The sequence below is a fragment of the Macaca fascicularis genome, chromosome 10 (genome assembly GCF_037993035.2).
Source record: "Macaca fascicularis isolate 582-1 chromosome 10, T2T-MFA8v1.1".
In the NCBI taxonomy this organism is placed as follows: domain Eukaryota; kingdom Metazoa; phylum Chordata; class Mammalia; order Primates; family Cercopithecidae; genus Macaca; species Macaca fascicularis.
The window spans coordinates 106397091-106421994 of NC_088384.1; the positions used below are offsets into that span (position 1 = coordinate 106397091).

At 50.6% G+C, this 24904-nt stretch overlaps 1 long non-coding RNA gene across 7 annotated transcripts in view; it reads left to right on the plus strand.

The window, feature by feature from the left end:
- The window catches only part of LOC102130729 (uncharacterized), a 42962-nt gene that overhangs the window by 11470 nt on the left and 6588 nt on the right, over positions 1-24904 (plus strand). For 2 of the 7 annotated variants that reach the window (XR_012419554.1, XR_012419552.1), the window contains exons 2-3: positions 9516-9828; positions 10314-14462. This is a non-coding gene — a long non-coding RNA (uncharacterized lncRNA). Of the gene's footprint in view, positions 1-7378; positions 7483-9263; positions 9383-9515; positions 9829-10313; positions 14463-24904 lie in introns of those variants that run through there. The other 5 variants (XR_006689936.2, XR_006689932.3, XR_012419551.1 and 2 more) reach the window with 5 other exon arrangements.

Below are 24904 nucleotides of genomic sequence, written 5' to 3' on the forward strand. Positions count from 1 at the left end.
AGATTGATTGGTGAATGAATAGATGAATGGGTGGATGAGTGGATGGGGAAATAGGATGGAGGAGTGCATGGATGGGTGGATGAGAGAATGAATGGATGGATAGGTGAGTTGGATGGATATACAGGTGAATGCATGCTATGTCATAAGATTGGAACTGAGGTCAGAAGGCAGGAAAATTCCTGTCTTCCTCCTTGATGCAGCAGTATCAAGTTTTTGAAGTTTGAAAGCTTAGTGAAAGTTTTGAGTCATATCTCCAGAAAATTGCATATAGACACAAAATGCTAGCAACTTTATGGGAGTGGTGGTCATGGAGCCTAAGAGCCACCTACAGACCCTAGGTGAGGAGTCCCAGTGCAGTGTTATGCATTTCTTTTTACTCTCTGAGCCCTGATTCTGGAGAGGAACCCAGGCCCAGTGGAGTGAAGGCAGCTGAGATGGGGACAGTTTCCTAAAGGAGAAGAGACTTGTGTATTCATTCATTCATTGCACAACATTGCTGTGACCTTTCTGGATGCCTGGGAGAAGATACCTGGGAGAAGATAAAGGTGCCTCTCATAAATGGCAAGTGTTTGGAGCTTGAAGTCAGACAGATTGCATTTTAAATCTAATCTCTGATATGTACTAGCTGGGTGACCTTGGGAAACTTACTTCACCTCTGTGGGCCTTCTCTTCTTCATGTATAAAGTAGGGACAGCAATAATCCCTACCCTATTGGGTTGTGAATATGTAAACAGGTATGTAAAACATGTATCCCCGTGCTCAGTGCATAGTAAATGCTCAATAAATATCAGTTCTTATTTTTCTTCTTACATGACTACTGCTGTCTTGCATTGGGCCTATGCAAGATGCTGCTGAGCCTGAGATATCCAAGGCATCATCCTGGCCTTTTAAAGTGTCCACAGTCCATCAGGGAACACAGACAAGTAAGCAGAGGATTCCATTCACAGAGGGTTTTGGGGCTGAGATAGGGAATCCTAAGACCTCATGTTCAGGGTCATCTGATCCTCAGCATCCATTCCTATTAATATCTCTTTCTAGCAAGTGGCTGCAGAGACTGGAAGGCTACACGCTACATTTCCCAGCCTCCTTTGCAGCAGGGGGTCTGTACGCTCTGCAGGTCCTGCCAGGCAGATGCCTTCCTGTGAGAGCAGAAAGTGGGGGCGGCCTTGTTTTTGCCTGGGCTCTCTTTCTGTTGGTGAGCATGGACATGGGATGGATTTTCTTGCAGCAAACTTGGCGTCTGGGTACCACTCTTGGGGAGTCTAGAGGTAGCGGTGGCGGTGGTGGCTTCCTTATCTCCAGATCGCTGGATGGTGCTGCAATGTGTTCTCAAAGTCTACAGCTCCTCTGTGGCCTCCTGATTCCCCACCATCCTGAGTGGCTGACAGCTCTCCTGAAGGGCCAGTTCTGCTGTGTGGTGCTGGTGCCTCTCCAGCCCTTCCAGCAATGTTGTGAGTGTTCAATTCCCTGTGTTGAATCCTTTCTGCTGAAAATGCCTGGAAGGGACGCTGTCTCTAAAATCCAAAACAAACACAAAATCTGGAAGGGTTTCTGGTTCCCATAACAGTAGTTTGACTTACACGTGGTGGGAAGTGGGGAACACTGTAGGACCTCAGCAGGTACCTAAACCAGACTTAGGGCATCAGGGAAGGTTTATGAAGCCTGTGACATGTAAACTGAGTCCTGAAGGGCATATATGGAGTAGTCAGACAAAGAGTTGAGTGGGAAGAACACACCAGGCAGAAGGAACAGCCTGTGCACGGCTGGGCACGGTGGCTCACACCTGTAATCCCAGCACTTTGGGGGGCCAAGGTGGGCAGGTCACCTGAGGTGGCGAGTTTGAGACCAGCCTGGCCAACACGGTGAAACCCCATCTCTACTAAAAATAAAAAAATGAGCTGGGCTGTGGTGGTGCATGTCTGTAATCCCAGCTACTGGAGAGGCTGAGGCAGGAGAATTTCTTGAACCCGGGAGGTGGAGGTGGCAGTTAGCCAAGATCGTGCCATTGCACTCCAGCCTGGGCAACAGAGCGACACCCTATCTCAAAAAAAAAAAAAAAAAAAAAAAAAAAGGGACAACCTATGCAAAGACTCAGAGATCAGAAAAGACACCGTGGAGAAGTGGGTAGTTTGGGCTGACTGGGACGTACAAATTGCAAGGGAGAGGTCAGGGGCTTTAAGGCTTGCCAAGGTGCTACACTTCCTTTGCAAGTGACGGGGGGCTTCTGAGAGTAAACAGCAGAAAACAGTAGGTGTCTTTCAGACTCCTGCAGGAGTCTGAATCTGGGGAAGAGGAAGTATCATCGCGGGGAAAGCAGCGAGGCGGCAAGGAACTGCAGCCACCTGGGTGAGAGGTGATGAGACTGACCTGGCATGGCAGCCTCAGAGGAGAGGAGGGTGGATGGATTTGAGGGAGGTTGAGGACGAGACTCCCGGACTTTGGTGATCAATTGGGTTGGAGGCATGGCGGCGGGAGGCATTATGGATGATGCTCGTGTTTCTGGCTTTGGACACTGAAGAGTCGTGCAGCCTTCCAAAACAAGGGAGGCAGGCTGAGGGACAGTTTGGGGGAAGTTGCTGAACTTGCTTTGGGCACACTGATTTGGAGGATGCCTGGGGACCATCCAAGAGGAGGCATCTGGGAAGTGTACAGACATGTGGTCAGAGGCTGAGACAACAGATTGGATGTGGACAAGGGCCCACGACTTTGGAGAAAATGAGTGAAATATTCATTCAACTAACAGCACAGGGGAGCCTGAGACACACTCTATCTGTTCATGTCTGAATACCTGGCAGTGGGCCAAGGGCCTGGTTGCTTGTTCAGTAAGCCAGGAGGAAGCGCTGGAGCAAGCCTTGGAGGGTGGGCTGGGTTCTACCAGAAGAGACGAGATGAGGGCCCAGTGGTCAAGTGCATGAGGCCTGGGTTTGAGTCCAGCCCCTCTGTGTGTTGATTGTAGGGACCTGGGCCAGATGTTTTCCCTACCTGAGCCTGTTTCCTCATCTGAAAATTGGTCATAAGGGACATGGTGAAGCTTCAAAGTTGTGCTTGTGGAAGCAGGTAGCTTGGAGCATGGAGCAGGGCTTTTGGGGGACAGCTTGGGACAGAAAGAGTCACCCACTTCCTAGTGTGGCAGAGCCGTGGGGGATGGGAAGACAGAAATTAGGATCCGCCTGAAAAACACATCCACAGCTGTGTCCCATGTGAGAAAGGAGACCTCGGTCCCCGCCCAGGCTCCCTTTCACCCCTCAGCCTGCTGGAGCTGGCGGGCGGGGGAAATCATCTCCATGGAGTGGAGGAGGGGACCAGATGACAGAAACCTTCCCCACGTCCCTTGGAGCTGCTGGAGCTGGGTCCTGGCCACCGTCCCAACCTGTAGCTCCTGACTGGGGGTCAGGCTGAGATTTGCTCCTTCTCTGCCTGCTCCATTTGGCTACATAGAACAGAGGCTGCAAACTGGAGGCCTCAGGGGCCCAATCTGGTCCCCAAGCCTGTGGGGCTTTCTTCAGCCCACACAGAGTTTTTAAAAAGAATGAAGCCAATATTTAAGAATCTGTGGATATGACACAAAAAGCTGTGTTTTGACTCCCTCTGGAAAATCAGGGCATGGAGCATCTGACCATATTGGGCCCCGTTCTCTAGGGACTACCATCAGCCAGAGCTGAGAGGTGACTGACTGTCTTTAAACAAGGCATGTACCCCAGTCCCCACCACTCCCTCTTGTCTCTCTGATGCTGAGGCCAAGGAATAGTAGCTATTTATCATCTTACACCAGCCCACTCTGTTCATTTTAAATTCCTGCCTGGTCCCTGGTGACACTGTTTTCAACCCCAGAGCCAGTCTCTTTTTCCTCTAAAACCACGAAGACTTTGGCCCTGGTTCTAGGCCTGAATCGGCTTCCTAAGATCCCTGATCTCTGAGCTCCTCAGGGTCATGGTTTACCTTTCCCTCTGCCCCACAAGGCCCAGCACACCCCCCCGGGGGACAATGATGAGCTGAGACTTGGCTGGTGTTGGGGGACCGGCTGGGCCTGTGGGAGGCAGACCCACATCTGCTCTGAGATGTGTCAGCTGGGCCTGGTCACACTCTCTGCGGCTCATCCCTGAGGCATGTGGAACCAGGCGCTGTTCTCGTGGCCCAGCCAGGGTGGTGGGCGGGGCCAGGCCCAGGACATGGTGTATGTCAAGGCCACGCACAACAGGCCTGATGTTCCAGCCGCAAACACGTTGGTTGGAAAGAGGAAAGGAGGAGGGAGAGGCAGAGCTGCTGTAACAGAAAGTACCCAAAATACAGAGGCAGAAAGAGCCGAACTCACACTCTAAGTTGCTGTGTGACCTCGGGCAAATCGCCTCACCTCTCTGAGCCTCTAGCTTAAGATGGAACCGAGGACAGACCCCAGCTTGCAGCCTTGTGGGCATATTCAGTGGTATAGTGGCTGATGTGGGGCCTAATGCCTAGAGGGGCAGCCTGGAATGGAGACAAAAATCACAGACTTTGGGGCCAGATGAGGTTGCCACTTGTGAGCTGGGTGACCCTGGGCAGGTCACTTCTCCATCTGTATCCCCAGAGAAGGTCCTCACCAAGTTATTCTGCCAAAAAAAAAAAAAAAAAAAAAAAAAAGAATCCATTCACTGAACAAATATTTATTGGGCAATTCCTGTGGGTCAGGCGCTGGGGACATGGCAGGACATAGGACGGTCAAAGGTCTCTGCCCCCATGGAGTTCACACTTGTGGAGAGAGCAGGCAATACACAAGATAAATAAGTTGCATATTGCATTTGAGAAGATCCGTGCTAGGGAGAGAAATGAAGCAGGAAAAGGAGATGGGATTTCAATGGGCGGGGCAGGGACAGCCTGGTGAGCAGGTGACAGCTGACAGTGATCTGTAGGAGATGAGGGAGGGAGCTGCGGGGAGGGGAGAGTGTTCTAGGCAGTGGGAACGATGCACAGGCCCTGAGTGGGGGCTGTGGCTGCTGCGTTTGGGGTGTAGCAAAGAGGCCAGTGTGTGGAGCAGAGTGAGTGAGGAGAGAGACTAGGGGACATGAGGGCCAAGAGGCTGTTGGGGGCAGATCCTGCAGGACCACGTGGGCTGTATAAGGACTTTGGCTTTTTCTCTGCAGGAGATGGGAGTCATGGAGTGTTCTGAGCATAGGAGGGACGTGGTCTGACTTCAGTTTTCATGGATCCCTCTGGCTGGGGGTGGAGAATGGGCTGGAGGGGCCAGGACAGAGGCAGGGGGGATAGTGGGGAGGTGATGGCAATAGTCCACCCTCTGTTTAGTGATCCTGGTCCTTCCCTGCTCTAAAGCCTTCCTGACTTCCCATCGCGTCTGGACAAAGCTCAAACTCCTTGGCATGACGTTCAAGGCCCCCTTACCTGACTCTACCTGCTCCCCGCCCCGGCTCCTCACTCTCCACCGCATCCCAACCAGATAGCCTCCTTCCCTGCTCCACATGCTGTCCACCTTTGCTTGTGCTGTTTCCTCTGCCAGGAATGTCCTTCCTGTCCCCCTTTGTGACCCAGCTCATGTGAGGCTTAGTCCCACCAAGTTAGGAGATAGAAAAGCAAGGAATAGAGGAAAGCCCGTTCCTGGAGAGTGTCAGGGAGGGCCAGGTTTTGGCTCCCCTCTTCTTCCTGGAATTCATCCTCCAGGGCCTCCGCAGCTGAGGGCAGGCTCAGGAGCTGGGAGTGGGGTTGTAGCCCACACGACCATGCTGTGTGACCTTGGGCAAGTCACACACCCTCTCTGGGCCTTGGCTTTTCTGCTGTGTAAAATGGGGAGGATCCTGGAGCTCCTCATGGTGGTTCTGTGCACTCAAGGGCTGTGGCAACTGTGGAATAACAGCATCCTGGGGAAGACATAACTGCACTTCCTTGCCCAGCCATGCCAGGCCAGCTCAGGTTGGCCCTGAGCTGATGCTAGGGGTAGCTTGGGGGAGGGGTGCCCTCTGAAACCCTGAGCATCTCCCGTTCAGCCACCCCTGAGTGACCTGAGCACCCAGGCAGCCTGGTTTCAAATCCCAGCTCTGCCACTTCGTAGCTGTGTGATCTGGGCAAGTAATGGAACCCAGCTGGGCCTTGGTTTCTCACCTGTGACATGGAAAGAGTAAGAGTGCTCTCCTCCTGGGGAGCTCAGAGAAGCCGGTGCGCTCCTGTAAATACCATGCTCAGTGCGAGGCAGAAGCGGCTTATCAAGACCAGCTAGCATTATTATTATCATCACCACTGTCATTTCCTGGCTTTGTGGCCTCAGGCATCACTTGCTTCCCTGTGCCTCAGTTTCCTCCCCTGTGAGATGGGGTAACAGTCCCACCTTCAAAGAGTTGCCATGAGGATTGAGCCTGACGCATGTAGGCACTCTTTGATTTTTGTTTGTTTGTTTGTTTGTTTGTTTATTTGAGACAGGGTCTCGCTCTGTTGCCCAGGCTGGAGTGTGGTGGCAAGATGGCTCACTGCAACCTCTGCCTCCCAGGTTCAAGCGATTCTCCCACCTCAGCCTTCCAGGTAGCTGGGACTACAGGCGTGCACCACCACACCCAGCTAATTTTTGTATTTTCAGTAGAGACGGAGTTCCACCATGTTGGCCAGGCTGGTCTCAAACTCCTGACCTCAAGTGATCTACCCGCCTCGGCCTCCCAAAGTGCTGAGATTATAGGTGTGAGCCACCGTGCCTGGCCTCACTGTAATTTCTTAAGAAAAACATTTCAAATGCAGGATTTATTTGATTCACTACCATAAGTCATCACTGATGTTTGAACAGTCCCTGTGAAATCCTTTGTTGTTCCTCTAGTCAAACAAATGCTTATTTGGTTTAATCTGACTTAACAAACTAATAAGATGAGGAAGAAAATTCCAGGCCTCGGGGCATTCGCTGCAGCCCAACCGGGCACCAAGAGACACATGTCCTTCTAATGAAGAGTGGAGGAAGATCAACACGATCCTTATTTATACTTCAAGTCATTATGACTGTGCAGCTGGGTGACCTTGGGCAAGTCCCTTCCCTTCTCAGACCCTCAGTCTCTTCTTTCCTGAAATAAGTGTGATAGCTTCCTACCTGCCCTGTCTAGCTCAAAGGATTATGGTCTGGCTCCAGGACATCACGGCTATCATTTATGAAGTCCCTCCTGTATGCAAAGTCCCTCTCCTTGACCACCCTGCCTCTTTCCAGGAGGGAACTGCTTGTTTTCAGGACAGGACAGTGAGCCTAGGGAGGTGGCAGAGGATGCTGCCCAGGGAGAGGAGGAAGTGGGGGGCTGGGGCTGGCTGGGCTGACGCAGCTGTGATGTCAGAGACCGGCCACAGGCAGCCGGCCCAGTGCTAACTGTGCGCTCTCTGCTGGTCTGGCCTGGCGCCTGCCCCCTCCTCCCCCGCCACCCCCCTTAACCCCTTCCCGGCCTCCTCTTCCCAGACGGCCATCCCCCAGGCCCAGCCTTGCCCACAAGATTCCCAGATTTCACAACTGGGGCTGGCGCTGAATCATGTACAGTAAGTCCGGGGAGAGAAACTCCCGGCTGCCTGGCGTCCCCAGGACAGGACGGCTGCCAAGCCTTCCCTCCCTCCCAGGGGCCCACCGGCAGCCAGGGATCATCCCCTCTGGGCCCCTGACCAGCTAGGGGGTGATGGGCGGGACACACAACCTCTCTTGGCTGTGCCAGGGATCAAGGGACTGTGCGGTTTCCAGGGAACCTTCAGGCTCTGGAGGGATGGGGACAGGCCAGGGTGGTGGGAGGGGGGTCGAAGTGGCCTTTTATTCAACCACAGCCTGCCACCAAATCACTGGTGACCTGGAGCAGTCCCTAACTGTAACTCTAAGTTACAGTTTCCTTATCTGGAAAGTGGGGATAATCACAGCCCTGACCTCACAGGTCGCTGGAAGGACTCTGAGGCGATCTGGGTATGGTGCTTACCGCAGGAAGCGCCCAATAAATATTATTATTATTGTTGTGATGTGGAGCTGCTCATGACACGCTTTAAGACGCTGGAGAAATCATCCAGTTCTTTGGATGACGTCTCCCCTGAAACACCCACCCCTCCCGCTGTGATACAAATTACATCTTATCTTTCCAAAACTTCTTCAGTACATCAGCAAACATTTATTGAGCACCACTGTGTTCCGTGCCTGCTACCAGGTCCTGGAGACACAGCAGTGAACAAAAACAGAAAGACATTTAAAAGCCCTCTGTTCTCGTGGAGCCTGTATTCTAGCTGAGGAGAACAGACATGTGAGGTCATTTCAGTGAGCGAGCAGGGCTCCAAAGGAGATAAAGCAGAAGGTGAGATGGAGAGAGCCTGGGAGGTCCCCTCTGAGGGGGTGACATTTGAAAAGAAGCCCCAACAAAGAGGAGAAGCCCACATGCAAAGGCAGGGGGTGGGAAATGGTGCTCCCGGCAGAGGGAACTGCAGGTGCTAGGGCCAGGCTGTAGGATCCTCTCGCTGAAGGCTCAGCAAGGGCAGTGGCTGGAGCAGAGGGAGTGAGTGAGGGGTGGGAGGTGAGCTTAGCGGTGCCTCCACCCTGGAGCAGCTCTCCTAATGCCAGGCTCTTCCTGAAAGTGGCCACCTGGTGCCTGACTTGTACCTGTGGGGGCAGCTACCTGACAAGGGCCCGGCTTCTTCCCACCTGGGGTCCCAAGGCCCTGGAGCTGCCCACTCACGGTAAAAAGCCTCATTCCCAGGAACCCCACGGAGGGCCAGGCTCCCCGGCCCCTGCCCTGTGCTCAGGCTGCCCCTGGGACTCCCCCGTCCCTCCTGGAGGGTGTGAGCCCTCCCTGCCTCTCAGCGGCTTGGAGTGTGGGCATCTGCATCTCGGAGTCTCAGTGTGCCCACCTGTGAGATGGGCACCATGTTGCCTCAGGGAGGAAGTAAAAGGAGGAAGGGAGCTCTGACCTTAGTATCTGTCCCCTGAACCCTGGAAGAAGGAAAACATCTGGGACTCACCGGGGACCAGGCTGTGCGTTCACAGCTGGATGCAGAGATCAGGCGTGTGTATGTGCGTGTGTGCATGTGTGTGCGTGTGTGTGTGTGCACGTATGGTGTGGGGGAAACTGGGTGGCATCAAGACCCAGAAGCCACAAGAGCGAGGAAGAGGGAAGGGGTGGGCTTCTGGGGACAGGGGGCAGTCAGAGCCTGGTTCGGGGCCCAAGTGGGGATTGGGGCAGGGGGAACAAGAGGCCCTCCCTCCCAGGGTCCCAGTGGCCACATGGGATCATTTCCTGGGATGTTTTAAAAATAATTTATTTCTAGAAAAGTCTTTCATCATTTTCCTTCAGGTCACGGAGGCTGAGATGGCTGACGGCACAGGTGGCTGTGGGCTGATGTGTCACTTTTGACCTCAAACTGAGGCAGCAGGGGGACGAAGTGGCCGCGAGGCACAGTATCTGGCATATGTGTGAGAAACAGCCACAGTGCCCGGGGGTGGGGCCAGGGTCTGAACGTGCCTCCCAAAGGTCATGTGGGCCTTTAAGAGGTGGTTGGGTCCTGCGGATTCTGCCCTTATGAATGGATTCGTGTCATTATTGCAGGAGTGGCTTCATGATGGAGAGAGTGGATTTGTCACGAAAGTGAGTTCAGCCATTCCTTGCTGTCTCACATGCCACCTCTTGACATGGGATGCCCCCGCCATGGGATGCCCTCGCCATGGGATGCCCTCGCCATGGGATGACAGCAAGAAGGCCCTTGCTTGAGTGAGCCCCTCCATCTTTGGCTCTCCGGCCTCCAGGACTGTTAGAAATACATCTCTGTTCTTTGTAAATTACCCAGGCTGTGGTACTCTGCTATGGCAACACAAAACAGACTCAAGACACCACTACGTGGATGAAGAAACAGGCCCAAGAGGTGAGGAGTGTTGTCCAGGTCTTCCGGCCAGAGGAGCGGCAGGATGGGATTTGAACCCTAGGACTGTGTGGCTTGTGACCACTCCTAGCTTCAGCCTTGCCTGGTGCTGGGGGGCTTGAGGCCAGGATGATGGTCAGATGTTTGGGCACACTGGGCCCTACCCACTTGGAAAGAGGCTGGCCTGGGGTTGAATCAGAACCAGAAGTGACTCAGGCTAGGACCCCTCTGCACCCTCCCTCAGGCCGCGGGTAATTACCTGCCCAGGTTAATATCGCCCACTTTCCGCCACCTTTCATCAAGGCTCCTGGAGCTGCCAGGCAGTAATTAACCCTTACAGCACCCCTCTGAAGTCAGCACTGAGGCAGACATGTGATGAAACCTGTTTTTTACGAGTAGGTAAACTGAGGCAGAACCCATTGCAGCCTGGGAGCCTGTTGTTTCCCCGTGACTCAGCAGCTCAATCAGTCGCTGCTTTCTTCCCACAGGAAGCACCAGCTGGCCCAGATGCTTCTCATCTTTAGAGCTGAGCTGCAGGCTGGAGACCTGGAAGGCCCTCGCAGCACCTGCTCTCACCCTCTCCCCTCACGAAAGCACAGGAACTTGGGTTTGGAGCCTATGAAAAGGGCTGGAATCTGACTCTGCTCTGTGACCCTGGGCAAGTCACTGCCCCTCTCTGGGCTTCAGTTTCCTCCTTGGTAACACAGAATGATTATACCTACCCCTTGGGTTTGTTGACCTGAATCTACCTCTGAGTCATTGCCTTTCCTTCTTGCTGCAGCCACACTGGCCCCTTGATGGTTCCTTGAACACAACAAGCCCTTGCCCACCTCAGGGCCTTTGCACGTGCAATGCCAGATGCCTGGAATGCCCTCCCTTCCCATCTCCCCATGGCCGGTTCATTCTCGTCTTTCTTGGCTCAAATGTTACCTCCCCAACCTAGATAGCACCCCTGCCACCTCTTCAGCCTGTCTTACTCTTCCTCAAGCACTTCTGGAGGTATCTTGCTATTTATCTTGTTTGTATCTTTTTCAGCTCCATGAGGGCGGACATCTTGTCTGTTTCATTCACAATGTGTTCCCAGAGCTCAGCACAGTGTCAGGCACACACTAGGTGCTTAAGAAACAACTGCTTCCTCTACCTCTTCCCCTGCCAGCCCCAAGTTCAGCTAACTGGCTGTGTGACCCTGGGGATTGCTTTTCACCTCTCTGGTCCCTTATTCTCCCTTGTGGACAAAGGATGGCCTGGGCATGAGTTTCTTCAAGGATTCAGGTAGCAATAAAATTCCTGGGACCCCAGCTTCATTATCTCCCCAGGCAATGAGGTAGAGAGCAAGAAGGCAGGTGAGCAAGGACCAGCCTCTGCCACGCAGACACCCTCTTTCCGGCTTCTCTGTCCTCCCACTTTGCCCTGGGTTTGTGGACTTACTCTGGGCAGATCTCCATGACCAGCCACCCCCTCCCTTGGCATGTCTGTCAGCACCCTTGGGGGAAAGAATTTGGAAAGGGGAGGGAGAAAAAGAAAGCAGGGTCCGAGAGGATGGTTCCCACACCTGTGTAAATAATTTGTCATCTTAAAATGCTCAAGTATGCTCACCTTTAATGCCTGGTTCTTGGGCTTGTTTTCCTTGGCAAGGCCCCCACAGGAGTGGAATTTCGGCCGAAGGGAGCCCAATTGTCATCTTCTAAGCATGTTCCCAGGCCGGGGGCCGGGGAGGGCTCTGACTGATGCTCCATTTCCGTCCCCAGAAGTGCTGGAACGTTCCTGGGATCTAGGGAGCAGCCTCCAGTCCTGGAAGCTGTCCCAGATTTCTGGAATGTTGGAATTCAAACGGCCTCCTGCCCATTTTCCGGAGGAGGAACATGAGACCCAGAGAGGGGAAGGAGTTGGCCTGAGGTCATACGATGTGCAGAGGCGAGCTAGAGTTTGCCGGGAGAAGGTGCGGGTGTGTGGACAAGTCAGCATCTATCTCCCATTTTCAGGTAACAGTACCTCGACTTCCTACTGAACAACCTTCTCTTCCCTCTTCTCAGTCCACGAGGAGGGGGGTGACCAGAGACCTCTGTCTCCAGGGGTGGACATGTGACCAGGTCTTGCTCTAGTGATTGGTCCAGGGATGAGCACATGACTGAGCCTGCCCAATGAAACTTGATCCTGGGACTTTAGAGCTGGCCATGATTTGTGAAGGAGATGCCATTTTTCCATTGGATGGACAGTGAGCAAGTGAACGCTTAGAGCAAAAAGAGAACAAAACAAGGGAAAAGCCTGCCTGGGAGGAAGCAGCACAGAGCTGGACAGGCTTTGAACTCCTAGATCCCACTGTACCTGAAATTAGGCGCCTTCAACTTTCCAGTTATGTGAGCCACTGCCTTTCTCATTTTTGGCTGAAAACAGTTGGGACTGGCTTTCTGTCCCTTCCATACAGAAGGTGCTGACTGACCCCTGCCCCACGGGAGAAGAGACTCCAGGCAGAGGAAATAGTGTGTATAGACACCCCAAAGCAAATGCCAAGCGGGGCACTCATGTGCCAAGGAGAAGGAGGAGGAGGCACCTGGGAGCTGAACTTAAGAGTTAGTCAGGTGGTCAAGGTGGGAGAAGAGGGTATCTTTAGCAGAGGAAACAACCAATGCAAAAGCTGGGAGGGGTGACTAGTTAGTGAAGATCAACTATGTGCTGAGCTCGTGTTGGGTGGCAAGGGACACAGACGAAAAGGGCACAGTGGAATCCAGCTACTCCTCACCTGCCCCAACACAGTGCAGGCTTGTCTGCTTTTGGAGCCAAACCTGGACACCTCCGTGTCCTTCCCCTGGCAGAGTGCTGCCCGCGCTGTCTCAGACTCTCCAGCATCTCCTGGTTTGGTGATGTGCATCATGGGGAACACACAAGATTATTTTATAGGCTGCACAGACAAAGCATAAAATCACCTCGGGTCACATAGCGAGTTATTCTCCCTGCAAATTCTTTACAGTCTTTCCTTTATATCCAAGAGAGTCTTTGTTTTTTTTTTTGAGACGGAGTCTCGCTCTGTCGCCCAGGCTGGAGTGCAGTGGCGCGATCTCGGCTCACTGCAAGCTCCGCCTCCCGGGTTCACGCCATTCTCCTGCCTCAGCCTCCCGAGTAGCTGCGACTATAGGCGCCCACAACCGCGCCCGGCTAATTTTTTGTATTTTTAGTAGAGACGGGGTTTCACCGTGGTCTCGATCTCCTGACCTTGTGATCCGCCCGCCTCGGCCTCCCAAAGTGCTGGGATTACAGGCGTGAGCCACCGCGCCCGGCCCTATCCAGGAGAGTCTTTGTTTGGTGCTAACCTGCCTCTAAGACCAAATACTTGCTAATCTCCCTTTGTGAAAAAGAGAGCAGATCTCAGGCTCATTCATGTATCTAGCTAGACTTTTCAAAATGTCCTATAGAGCTGCAGCACATATGAACGAAGCGTTCAGCTTGTCCCAGGCCTGTAATCGGCACCCCAGTGAGCAGACTGGACATCCCCACCCCCAGAGAGAGCTGCCCTCTCTCCCCTCCACTCATGTTCCCTCTAGGGATGCCGCGATCCCAACTTGTATCACCACAGATGAGTTTCACATGTTTTTGAATTTTACATCTTATATGTTTTCTGTTTCTATACAAGTTTGCCTTTTCTAGAATTCCATATAAGTGGAATTCTATAATGTGTTATCTCAATTTGAGTCTGGTTTTTTTTTTTTTCCTGCTCAGCATGACACTTTTGAGATGCATATATGCTGTTGTGTGTATCCGTAGATGGTTCTTCTTTATTGCAGAATAGTGTTCCAGGGTATGGATGTACCAAAGCTTGTTCATCCATTCACCAGCTGAGGGATATTTGGACTGCTTCCAGTTTTTAGCCATTATAAATAAAGCCATTAGGCACATTTGCAAACAGGTTTTTATGTGAACCTAAATTTTTGTTTATCTTGGGTAAATTTCTAGGAGTGGAATTGCTGGGCCAGGCGGCCAAGTGTATGTTTCACTTTTTCAGAAACCGCTGAGCTGTTTTCCAAGGTGTCTGTACCATTTTTCATCCCTACCAGGAATGTATGAAAGTGTCAGTTGCTTCGTATTCTCACCAACACTTGGTGTTGTTAGGTTTTTTTGTGTGTATGTGTGTTTTACTTTTAGTCATTCAAATAGGTGATAATAGTATCTCCTTGTGGTGTTAGTTTGCATTTCCCTAATGACTAATGATGTTGAACATCTTTGTATGTGTTTCTTTGCCATCTGTATATTTTCTTTGGTGTAGTATCTGCTCAAACTTTATGTCCATTAAAAAAAAAAAAAACCAATTGTTTTCTTCTTAATAGATTTAGAGAGTTCTTTATATATATTCTGGATACTAGTCAAGCCTTTGTCAAATATGTGATTTGCAAATATTTTCTCCTGTTCTGTGGCTTGTCTTTTTATTCTTTCAATAGGTAGACTTTAATAACATGGTTTTGTTTTCTTTGTAAGCATTTTTTCTGGTTATCTTTGATTTGTGGCATGTATTCTTCGGTTTTTCAATTCTAGTGATAACACCAAATGTTTTCTTTTAAAATGAATTTATTTAAGTAAAAAAGTCAGTAAATTTGAAGAAACACATTAAATACGGAAGAGTAGAAGTGGAGAGTAGACAGCATAAAAATTGTGAAGACAGTTTCCAATTTGCATAACCAAAGTGCGGGCAGCTCCGATTTGTTCATCAACAAATCCTGATGGAGCCCCCACTGTCCACCAGGCTCTGAGCCAGGTGCTGGGGACACAGCACCAAACGAGACAGTTGTTTCTGCTCTTTTAATGCTGGCTTTTCTCCAGTGAGTCTCTCTTCATCTTTCAAAAGCCAATTTGAATGACCCTTCCTTCGTCCAGACCTTCCCTGGAATGTTTGTCACACTCTACTGCAACTTTCTATTTCTGTCTCTCCCAGGCAAGGGGCACGTCGGGCAGCCTCTGGTAGGGTTGCAGAGAGCTTGGTGCATAGATACTTCAATAAATAGCCTCTCACGGAGTACAAGCTATGATGAGGTGCTGAAGACCAGTCGCTGATTCCATTGGTTGAAACTAGCCAGGTCTACCCTGATGAAGGGGCCTGAGGACCCTTCCTCCTGCAATCTGGCTGACCCCATGCAAACCAAGGTCTCTCCCCTTGGCCTCCCCTCCCACAGATAAAGACACCAAGAGAAAAAGCCTCCCGAACCCACTGCCTTCAGCCTCTGCTATGTGCTTCCCATCCAGTGCCCATGGATGCCTTTCCTGCAAGGCTCAGTATTCACACAAACACTTCCCAGGCATCTTTGCTCTGACCTGCCCCAGGCCCACGACCTTCACCTTGGCCTCTTACCACCCTTCCCCTGTTTCTCCACTCCAGCACACCAGCCACCATTTGCCCCTCCAACATGCCTAGCTCTTTCCCACACCTGGGCTTTTGCACTAGCTCTTCCCTCGTTCATTGCCTTCTCTGGCTCTCCACGTTCAGTTCTGAACTTCACTGACCCTCCTCAGAGGCCCTCTAGGCTATGCTACCAAAGCCCTCTGTCCTTTTTTTTTTTTTTTTTTGAGACAGGGTCTCACTCTGTCACCCAGGTTGGAGTGCGGTGGTATAATCATAGTTCACTGCAGCCTCTATCCCCCAGGCTCAAGTGACCCTCCTGCCTCAGCCTCCTGAATAGCTGAGACTACAGGTGTGTGCCACCACGCCCAGCTATTTTTTTTTTTTTAAGTAGGGATAAGGTCTCAGTATGTGGCTCAGGCTAGTCTCAAAATTCTGAGCTCAAACAATCCTCCCACCTCGGCCCTCCGAGTGCTGGGATTACAGGAGTGAGTCACTGTGCTCAGACACCCCATGTATTTTTGATCCCTTCATTCTGTTTCTTTCCTTTGTAGCATGGAATGCTCTCATTTCTGAGTTTATTTTTGTGTTTGTTTCTCATCTGTGTCCCCTGCTGGAGTGGCAGTTCCATGAGCGATTTGAGTCTATTCTTCTCTCCATCTCCCCAGTGCCCAGCACAGTGCTCAGCACACAGTCGGTACTCAATCAGAATTTGTTGAATCAATGAGAGAATGAATGAATGGGGTCATGAGCTCTCCCTTCTCCAGATGCACTCACGGCAAAGTTGAACCCATCTATCTGCCCATGAGTCAGGCTAGTTATCCTGTGGGCCCCTCCTGGGTGGGTACTGAGGGCTGCCTACTGGGTCCAGCCAGGCCTGTGTCTTGTCAGTTGCCCAGGCTAAGGGACTTTCCACCGACCTTGGAGTTGGCCTGTGGAAAGTTGTTCTCAGGACCTCGTGAGCCCGGGGCCATGGATGGGGCTAGAGGTAGCTGCAAGGTACAGGGACCCCGGCATGAAATTCCATCAGTTAACACTGTAAGTGAGGCTTTCCAGCTCCCTTTTGTCCTCCCTGTGATGCCAAGGGGAGGGAGAAACACCTTGTGGGGCTTGTGTATCTTGAACACCTTCCTACCACCTGCTTTTTCTTCAGAAGAAACAGAGCAGATCTCAAGTACAAGCTGTCATCAGCAATAGTAGCTGGTTTTGTTTCACTTTTTTGTATATTTCACCAATTGTCTTCCATTTGCAGCAAGTGCCTTAGATTGGGAGCCTACGAGCAGATCCCTAACAGAATAATATGAAGGCAAGTAGTCTATTTGGGAGATGCCTCCAGAAAGCACTGGTAGGGAAGTGAGATCAGGGAGGAAGGGCTGCCAATCTCAAGAGTGCTACCAAGTCAGTAACCACTTAGGCAACTGGGCTCAGTCCTGCTGTGGCATGCTGGGAGCCCATGTAGTAATGGAGTTAGCCCCCCTAGGGAAGGGGATCCGGTGGCCAGGGAACTGGGGAAGGGACAGGACGACTCAGGTCGTGCCTGTCATTGGTTGACAGCAGCCGCTTGGAGTGTTAGTTCCCAGCACATCCAGCCTGCCCCATGAGCAAAGCTCACAGGTGAAGGGGGCAGGTGCTGTCTGTGTTCACCAGAGAAAAGGGAGAGGGGGTATGGCCAGGACACAGACAACAAAGGCCTCACAGTCAACACTGGTTCCTCATTTCCTTTAAAATTAAATTTTAGCAAGCATTTAAAAAGCGAATTGATGGGAAGAGTAGGTAATACCGGCAGGTGAAATGTGAACATGGCAAAATGCTGCTAGTTTTCAAGGCATCCAAAGCCCTTAATAGGCAAACAGGTGTTCTTCATGACCCACAAGAATGGCGTGTTTTGGGCGGTAACAACATTCCCCCTTTCCTCCCAGCATGCCAGACTCATGCCCACTCCTAAGACTGCCCAGGACCCCTGGGAGTCCTGGAAATGGACCATGAGGCTTGGAGGCAGAAGCTCTGTGTGACTTGGGGCTTGCCCCTTAACATCTCTGGGCCTGTCTGTTAAAAGGGGATGTTCTCAAGTCACGTAAAAGAGTAAATGTGCAAAAATAGTCAAAGCAATGCTGAAAGAAGAACTAAGAGAGAGGGCTTGTTCATTCAGACATTAGAATATATGACAAAGGCATAGGAAATAAAACAGTTTGGTATTGGCATATAAGTGGACAAATACATTATGGGAATAGAAGAGCATCCAGGAATTAACCTGGTTATCACCTGTACTATCTGCACTCATGGATGTGAAAGGATTTAGGAAAGGCAAGGCATTGGCGGGCATAGGATTCTCTGGATTATGTGTGGGCTGATGAAGAAGCTTCCAACAGACTCCCCACCTGCAGCCCCTCCCCTATAACCTACCAGGCATGGCACCAGGGACACTCATTCTCATGAGCTGCACTTACCCCTGCTCTGCTCTGGAAATATCAGAGCCTCCCACGCAAGATGCATTAGATCACAGTTGTCACCATTCCTCCTTTTGCAATTCTCTTTGATGCTTCTGATTAACCCAAGGAGAAAGTCTCAGGTGGGCGCGGCTGGACTTGAACACCTCTCCCACGTTTGCTTGTCTCCCTTTATGAGGCAGAGCAGACCTTAAGCTCAGAGGCTTTACCAGGCAACAGAATGCAGCTAGGATTTGGTAATGTTCTTTTGTGATTGTTGTTTTAAGGTTACTTTCTATTTATAGAAATGAAAAAGTTGTTTCCTCTTTCTGATAGTAACACAAATTTTCCTTTAAAAATAATTTTTTCTGATCCATATTACAATGAGAATGAACCTCCAAAACATGATGCTAACTGAAAAAAGCCAGACACAGAGGTCTTTTTATTTGGTGAGACAGGCTCTTGCTCTGTTGCCCAGGCTGGAGTGCAGTGGTGTGATCTCGGCTCACTGCAACCTCTGCCTCCCAGGCTCAATGATTCTCTCACCTCAGCCTCCCCAGTAGGTGGTACTACAGGCGTGTGCCACCACACCTGGCTAATTTTTGTATTTTTTGTAGAGGCAGGGTCTCCCTGTTTTGCACAGGCTGGGCTCAAACTCCTGGGCTGAAGTAATCCTCTGCCTCAGTCTCCCAAAGTGCTGGGACTACAGGCATGAGCCACCATGCCTGGCCAGAAGGCCACATATTATATGATTCCATTTCCAGGAAATCTCCAAAATAGGTACATCCATTGAGACCAATGAAGAATGGTGGTTGTTAGGGGATTGGGAGCAACTGCTTAATGGTCACAGAGTCTCCTTTTGGGGTGATGAAAATGTTTCGTGGTCAGCTAGAGGTGATGGTTGCAAAATATAATACTAAAATGCCACTGAAATGTTTACTTTAAAATACTTAATATGCTATGTGAACTTCGTCTCAGTAAGTTATTTTTTAAAAAAACCAACTGAGTAAACCGAAAAATCAATTTACTTAAGAAAAGGTATGAATGGCTTTAAAGATGGCTTTTTTTTTTTTTTTTTTTTTTTTTTTTTTTTTTTTGAGACGGAGTCTTGCTCTGTCTCCCAGGCTGGAGTGCAGTGGCGCAATCTCGGCTCACTGCAAGCTCTGCCTCCTGGGTTCACGCCATTCTCCTGCCTCAGCCTCCCGAGTAGCTGGGACTACAGGCGCCCGCCACCATGCCCGGCTAATTTTTTGTATTTTTAGTAGAGACGGGGTTTCACTGTGTTAGCCAGGATGGTCTCGATCTCCTGACCTCGTGATCTGCCCGCTCTGGCCTCGCAAAGTGCTGGGATTACAGGCGTGAGCTAAAGATGGCTTTTAAGTGAGGTGTGGGAGACACTGGCTAAGGGGATGAGTCTCACCACCACACATCGGCTCATACCTTGCCCAGGACTGGAAGGTCCTCTGCTCACTGACAGAATCCTATGCAACCCTGGGAACCCAGCTCAAGCCTCACCTCTGCAGGAAGCCCTCCCTGATTACACAGGTGGTCAGGCGGGGTCAGTCCTGTAGCCCTTCAGACCCAGGTGTGAATCCCAGTCTTGGCACTTACTAGTGGGAGGAGTCTCTTAACTCAGACATACTGGTTGACTAAGAGGGCCTCAGTTTCCTTATCTGGAAAATGGGGGCTTATGATAGTTCTTATCTCACTAGGTTGAGCTCCTACATAGAAAGTTTTAGGACAGAACCTGGGGAGATGAAGCTGCCCTTAATTCACACTTCAGTCTGGCACTGATTACATCACAGCCGCATTCCTTTTCCTCCTGTCTCCTACACTGTGGGCAAGGGCTCAGCCTTTGTAATCTCTGTATCATGTTGCTGTACAGAACTCATGCACAGTAGGCCCTCAAGAAGGGCGAGTTGGCTGACATGCAGAGGAACTCCCAGAATTCCACCTCTTCTCTCACCTCCACGGTCCCCACCCTAGTCCAGACCCTGCATGGCTTACCTGGACTATTGCGGTCTCCTCCTCCCTGGTTTCCTGGCTTCTGTCCTGAATCCTCCACCTCCAATCCATTCCCCACATGCAGTCAGAGAGATCCCGTGAGAACCTAAGTCAGATCTTGTCCCTTCTCTGCCCAGAAACTTCCCACAGCTCTCACCTTGCTTAGAGGAAAAGCCAAGTCCTTCCCGTGGCTCATCCACTGTGGGACATGCCCCAGCCCCTCTCTGCCCTCTCTTCCTCCTCCCCCAGCCCTCGTCCCTATGACAGTCTCCTTGTTGCTCCGACACTCCAGGTTCCACCTCAGAACCTTTGCATCTGCCATTCTGGTTTCCTGGAGCACTTTACCCCACATTACCCCACACGGCCCGCTGCTTACTTCCTCACCTCCTCCAGGCCTCTGCTCAAATAGCACCTGCTAGGGAAGCTTCCCCCTGCTTCCCAGGTTTTGCTGGACTCCGAAGCTCTTTTCTTCCCAGAGGCAAAGCCCTTGGCTGGGGTCCTGGGCCCAGCCTGGTGACTCAGGTGGAGAAGATGCTCCCAGGCCTCCCGCTGGATTTGGGGCCCAGGGTCAGCCATGGGGGTAGGCGGTACCTAGGCTGTACCTGGCGCAGAGGCCTCTGCCTTCCCCTGCCGTGGGAGGCAGCCCTGCCCTGCACACACGGGCTTCCAGGCTGCGGGTGGGAAAGCCCCACATCCTCCTCTGCTTACCTGACTCGAGCTGACTCAGACCCCCAGCCCTGGCCAGAGGGGAGCCGCAGCTGCTCCGCCCCTTGATGGGAAGCAGAGCTGTGGCTGTGAGGGCCTGGCTGGGCCAGACACTGACTCACCTCGCTCTATCCCGCCCCTGCGCTGGGAGCCACGCCTCCCTCTGGCCAGAACCTCTTGGCCCGTCTGCTGTGGGAGCTGCCCCAGGCGGAGTCTTCCTGAGGGGTGCCTTCTTCTGCCTCTCGGAGCCTTTCTGTTCCTTCAAGGCCCAGCTTGAGGGCCATCTCCTGCTGGGAAACATCAAATTCCCTGTGGCCAGAAGGAGAAAAGGATGTGGGAGAGGTAAAATAATAGTGATGATAATACCAGCAACAATAATGAAAACAACTGTTATATAAGAATCATAGCAGCTAGCCATGCTTACTATGTGCCAGGCACTGTGCTAAACACTTCACGTTTTAACTCATTCAGTCCTCACAATAGTCCTATGAGGTAGGAACTCTCATTTCCCAAGGCACAGAGTGGTCAGTATCCAGCCCAAGGCTACCAGCCAGGCCGTGGGAGGAGGGGATGTGAATCTAGGCAGCTGGACATTGAGTGGCATTGAGTGGCATTCTCACCCCCAGCTCTGAGAGCCGAGTGGAGGCCCCGAGACTGGAATGCAGGGAGCTGGGAGGGAGGGGAGCCAGGTCCTGGGCTCTGTTCCAGTGCCCGTCCCCACAGCGGGATTTTGAGTCTCCCCAGGCAGAGGCCAGCCCCCTCTCTCCAGGGGAAGAACCTCGCAGAGGGGGGGGCCCTGCCACAGCACAGGCTGGTGCTTCTTCCCTCCGTCGGGGTGGAGCTCAGAACAGAGGGTCTGGGCAGTCCACCAACATTGCCCAGCCCCGAGTGATGCCAGCCCCTGCTCTGGGCAGCCACTGAATAGGAATTCACACAGGTAGGGCAGGGACCATGGCGTGGGCACTTAACTCATTAACGCTGCCAGCCACACTGTGAAGCGGGGACAGTACAAACATCTGTTTTACAGAGGAGGAGACTAAGGCTCAGAGGGCGACAGGACTTGCTCAAGGCCACAGAGGTAGAACACGACAGGAGTGAATTTGAACCCAGGATTGTTCTGATGCCACACAGTCAGAGTCCCTTCTACTGGGTGGTGACACAGCATCTCAGTGAAGAATGGGGCAGGGTGGCAAGCAGACACAGGAAAAAGCCTGGAGCCTCAGTTCACATCACCCTCTCCCTCTGGCCTTCCACTAACCTGCACTCACCAGTCCATCTTTTCATTCCTTTACCCATATATCCACCTACCTACTCATCCACACATTCATCCACCATCCAAACATCTCTCCATCTATCCTTCCATTATTCCATCTATCCTTTCCATCCAATTCTCAGCCATCCATCCACCCATCAAGACTTCCTTCCACTTGTCCTTCTATTCATCCACCCATCCATTCTTCTATCCCTCTTGCCTTCTATCTATCCATCCTTCCATTCATCCATCTGTCCATCGGTTCAAATATCATCTATCCACCTATCCTTCCTTCCAACCTACAATCCATCCATCCATCCAACCATCCGCCCACCCATTCATCCATCCAGTCATCCACCCACACATACATCCGTCCATTCATCCGCCCACCCACCCACTCATCCTCACAGCCACCCACACATCCATTCATCCATACAACCCACAAATGTCTATTTGAATGACAGCTGTGATGCCCAAGCCTTGGGGTTGCCGTGCCTTGAGCCAGAAGAAACACGCCTAATTAGGTTCCTGTTTATTTGTTGTCCCAAGAAGGTTAATTGTGGGCTTTGTAAACAGCCGTTTGATGGCTGAGGAGTTACTTTAGGAGGACAGTTAAATAAACAGTCACTGGGTGGAAAATAGTCAGTGCTGGTACACGGCGGGTCTGGAGTCATGGCCTGCCTTCCAGAGGAACGATGGGACTGAGTTCCAGTCAGTGCAGAGGCTTTGAGTCAGAATGATGGGTATGCTGGCAGTAACAGCTCATCTGTGTTGGGTGCCTACTGTGTGCCAGATGCTGTGCCAAGGAGCCCTCACAGCAACTCCAGGTGATGGCAACCATTATGGCCCCGATTTATGGGTAGGGAGACTGAGGCTGGGGAAGAGGAAGCTGTGTGTCCAGGGTCACGTGTCTGAGAAGTAGCACAGCCATGACACCGATCTAGACCTGACTCTGTGCAATAATAATGATAACAATAGCAAATAATTACATAGTACTTACTATGTGCCCAGCACTGTTCTAAGAGCCTTTTTTGCCTGTACCCTATGAGGTCAGAACGAAATATCATCCCCTCTTTTACAGATGAGAAAACTGAGGTTGGAGACATGAAGCAACTTGCTAAGAATTTTTAAAAGTTAATTATCTGGGCCCAAAGTCTTACTCTTGATCATGTTATTCAGTGGAATGTACTTTCTATGCGTTTAACTTAGATCCAGCCATACATGATCTGCCAGACATTTTTAAAAAAATAATTTTTCATCTATTTTATATCTCTAAAAATACTGCAATATTATAACTTATGTGTTTTTTATTACTTGCTGCTGAGGTTGGTAAAATGTTTCTGTAAAGAGCCAGATAATAAATGTTTTAAGATTTGTGGGCCATACCATCTTTATTGCAACTACTTAACTCTGCTGTGGTGCAGGAAAACAGCCACAGACTGTATGTCAGTAAATGACTGTGACTGTGTCCCAATAAAACTTTATTTACAAAAACAGGTGGTGGGCCAGGTTTGGCTCAAGGGCTATAGCTTGCCAACCCCTGACTTTGCAGTACACACGTGTTTATATTTACCAAACCATGTTCTCTGCCCTTTTATGAATGAGATAAAAGCTTTTCAAGTGTGATTTCAACCAGGCCATTTCACCTCCAGGCCATTTGCTCACCACATGCCCTATATACTGTTTAGCAATTTGCCCACTATTGGCAATTTTGGAAGGAATTTGCAAATTACTTGAATTAACCTGCTTTCTTCATTTGCAATATCAGTAAATTAATGACAACTGTGAGGGGCACTCAACTTGGCTGATCACCCCAGCAGGGACACTGAGGATACTTCATTCCAAATCTGTAAACTTTGAGCTTGAAAAAAAAAATTGAAAAGTGAAAGTGAGAAGTTCTGTGGCTGGGGTTCTATTACTGTTTTCTATTGGTGACAAGAACAAGGAAATGAAAGGATGATATGGGAGGGGTGTTACAAAATGTACTCAGAGCTAGTGGGAAGAGAACAGAGTAGTGTCAGAAAGATCCCTTTTCCCCGTTGTCCCCACCTCCTTCCCATCAGTATTCATTTCCCAACCTCAGAAAAGTTGTGAACCTGGGTAAAACAGCATGTGGCCACTCCAAAGTTAAAAGACAAATGGTAACCTAGGTAAAAATATTTGAAACATAAATGTAGACTGTGAATTTATTTCCACAGTATATAAAGAGTTCCTGCAGAACAATAAGAAAAAAACCACAAACCCACTAGAATAATGGGTAGTGGGTGTGAACAGGCAATTTACATAAAATACAGATGGCAAATAAACATGCAAGATGTTCAGTCGTGCTGGTAATCAGGCAAATGCAAATTAAAACAACAATGCGAGAACATTTGCCATGCCTCAGGTTGACATGAATGAGATTGGTGATGTAAAGCGTTAAATTAAGGAGACTGGGAAATGGTCACACTGATATACTGCTGGTGGTGGTGTAAATTGAAACAGCCTCTCCAGAAGACAATTTTTACAGTAGCCAGTAAAACTGTAAGTTCACATTTTTGGGAGGAACACTGCAGTTCCGTGATGTGGCATATCCCTTAGTGAAACATCCCCACACAGGCACAAGGAGTATGGTCAAGATGGCCACTGGGAGCAACCTGAATATCCATCAGTTGAGGAAGGGTTAAACACCCTGCAGTGGTCTAAGGCTCCCCATCTTTTGAAGCGCAGTCTACTCACCTCCATCACTGATGTTGAACCTGCTAGGTGCTCACTCTTCCAAGCATCTCTTGCAGCTAGTGGGTGGTCACATGACCCAGGTTCCACCAATCAGACCTGCCCACTGAGACCTGGAAGCAGGGATAGTTCAGGGTCAGCAGAGGGGGCTTACTGATCCAGTGTTGGGTGTGATTTGGGGTACTGTCCCTGCTGACCTTAAGCCTGGTTCTCCAATCCCCCCAAGCTCCCCAAATCCCCTATTTTATTTTGAACTTTCACTGAAGTATAGCACACATAGAGAAAAATGCACAGGTCGTAAGCAATAACTTCACGAGCCTTCATAAGTGAGTACATTTGTGTAACCAGCCTTTCATCAAGAAACAGAATATTCCAGTTCCTTTAAGCTTCCCTTATGCCCTCTTCCAGTCACGACTTCCCAGAGGCTAACCAAAGCGAGTTGTGTCTATTTCTAGTGCTTTATATAAATGGAACCAAACGATGTGTGCTTGTTTGTGTCTGGCCTTTTTCCCTTAATGTTCAAGTCTTTGAGATTCACCCATGCTGTAGCGTGTGGTTGCAGATCTTTCATTCTCATTGCTGGGCAAAATTCCATAGTCGGAACAGTGTCTGAGTGTGTCTCTGTTCTTTCATTCATTCTCCTACTGATGGACA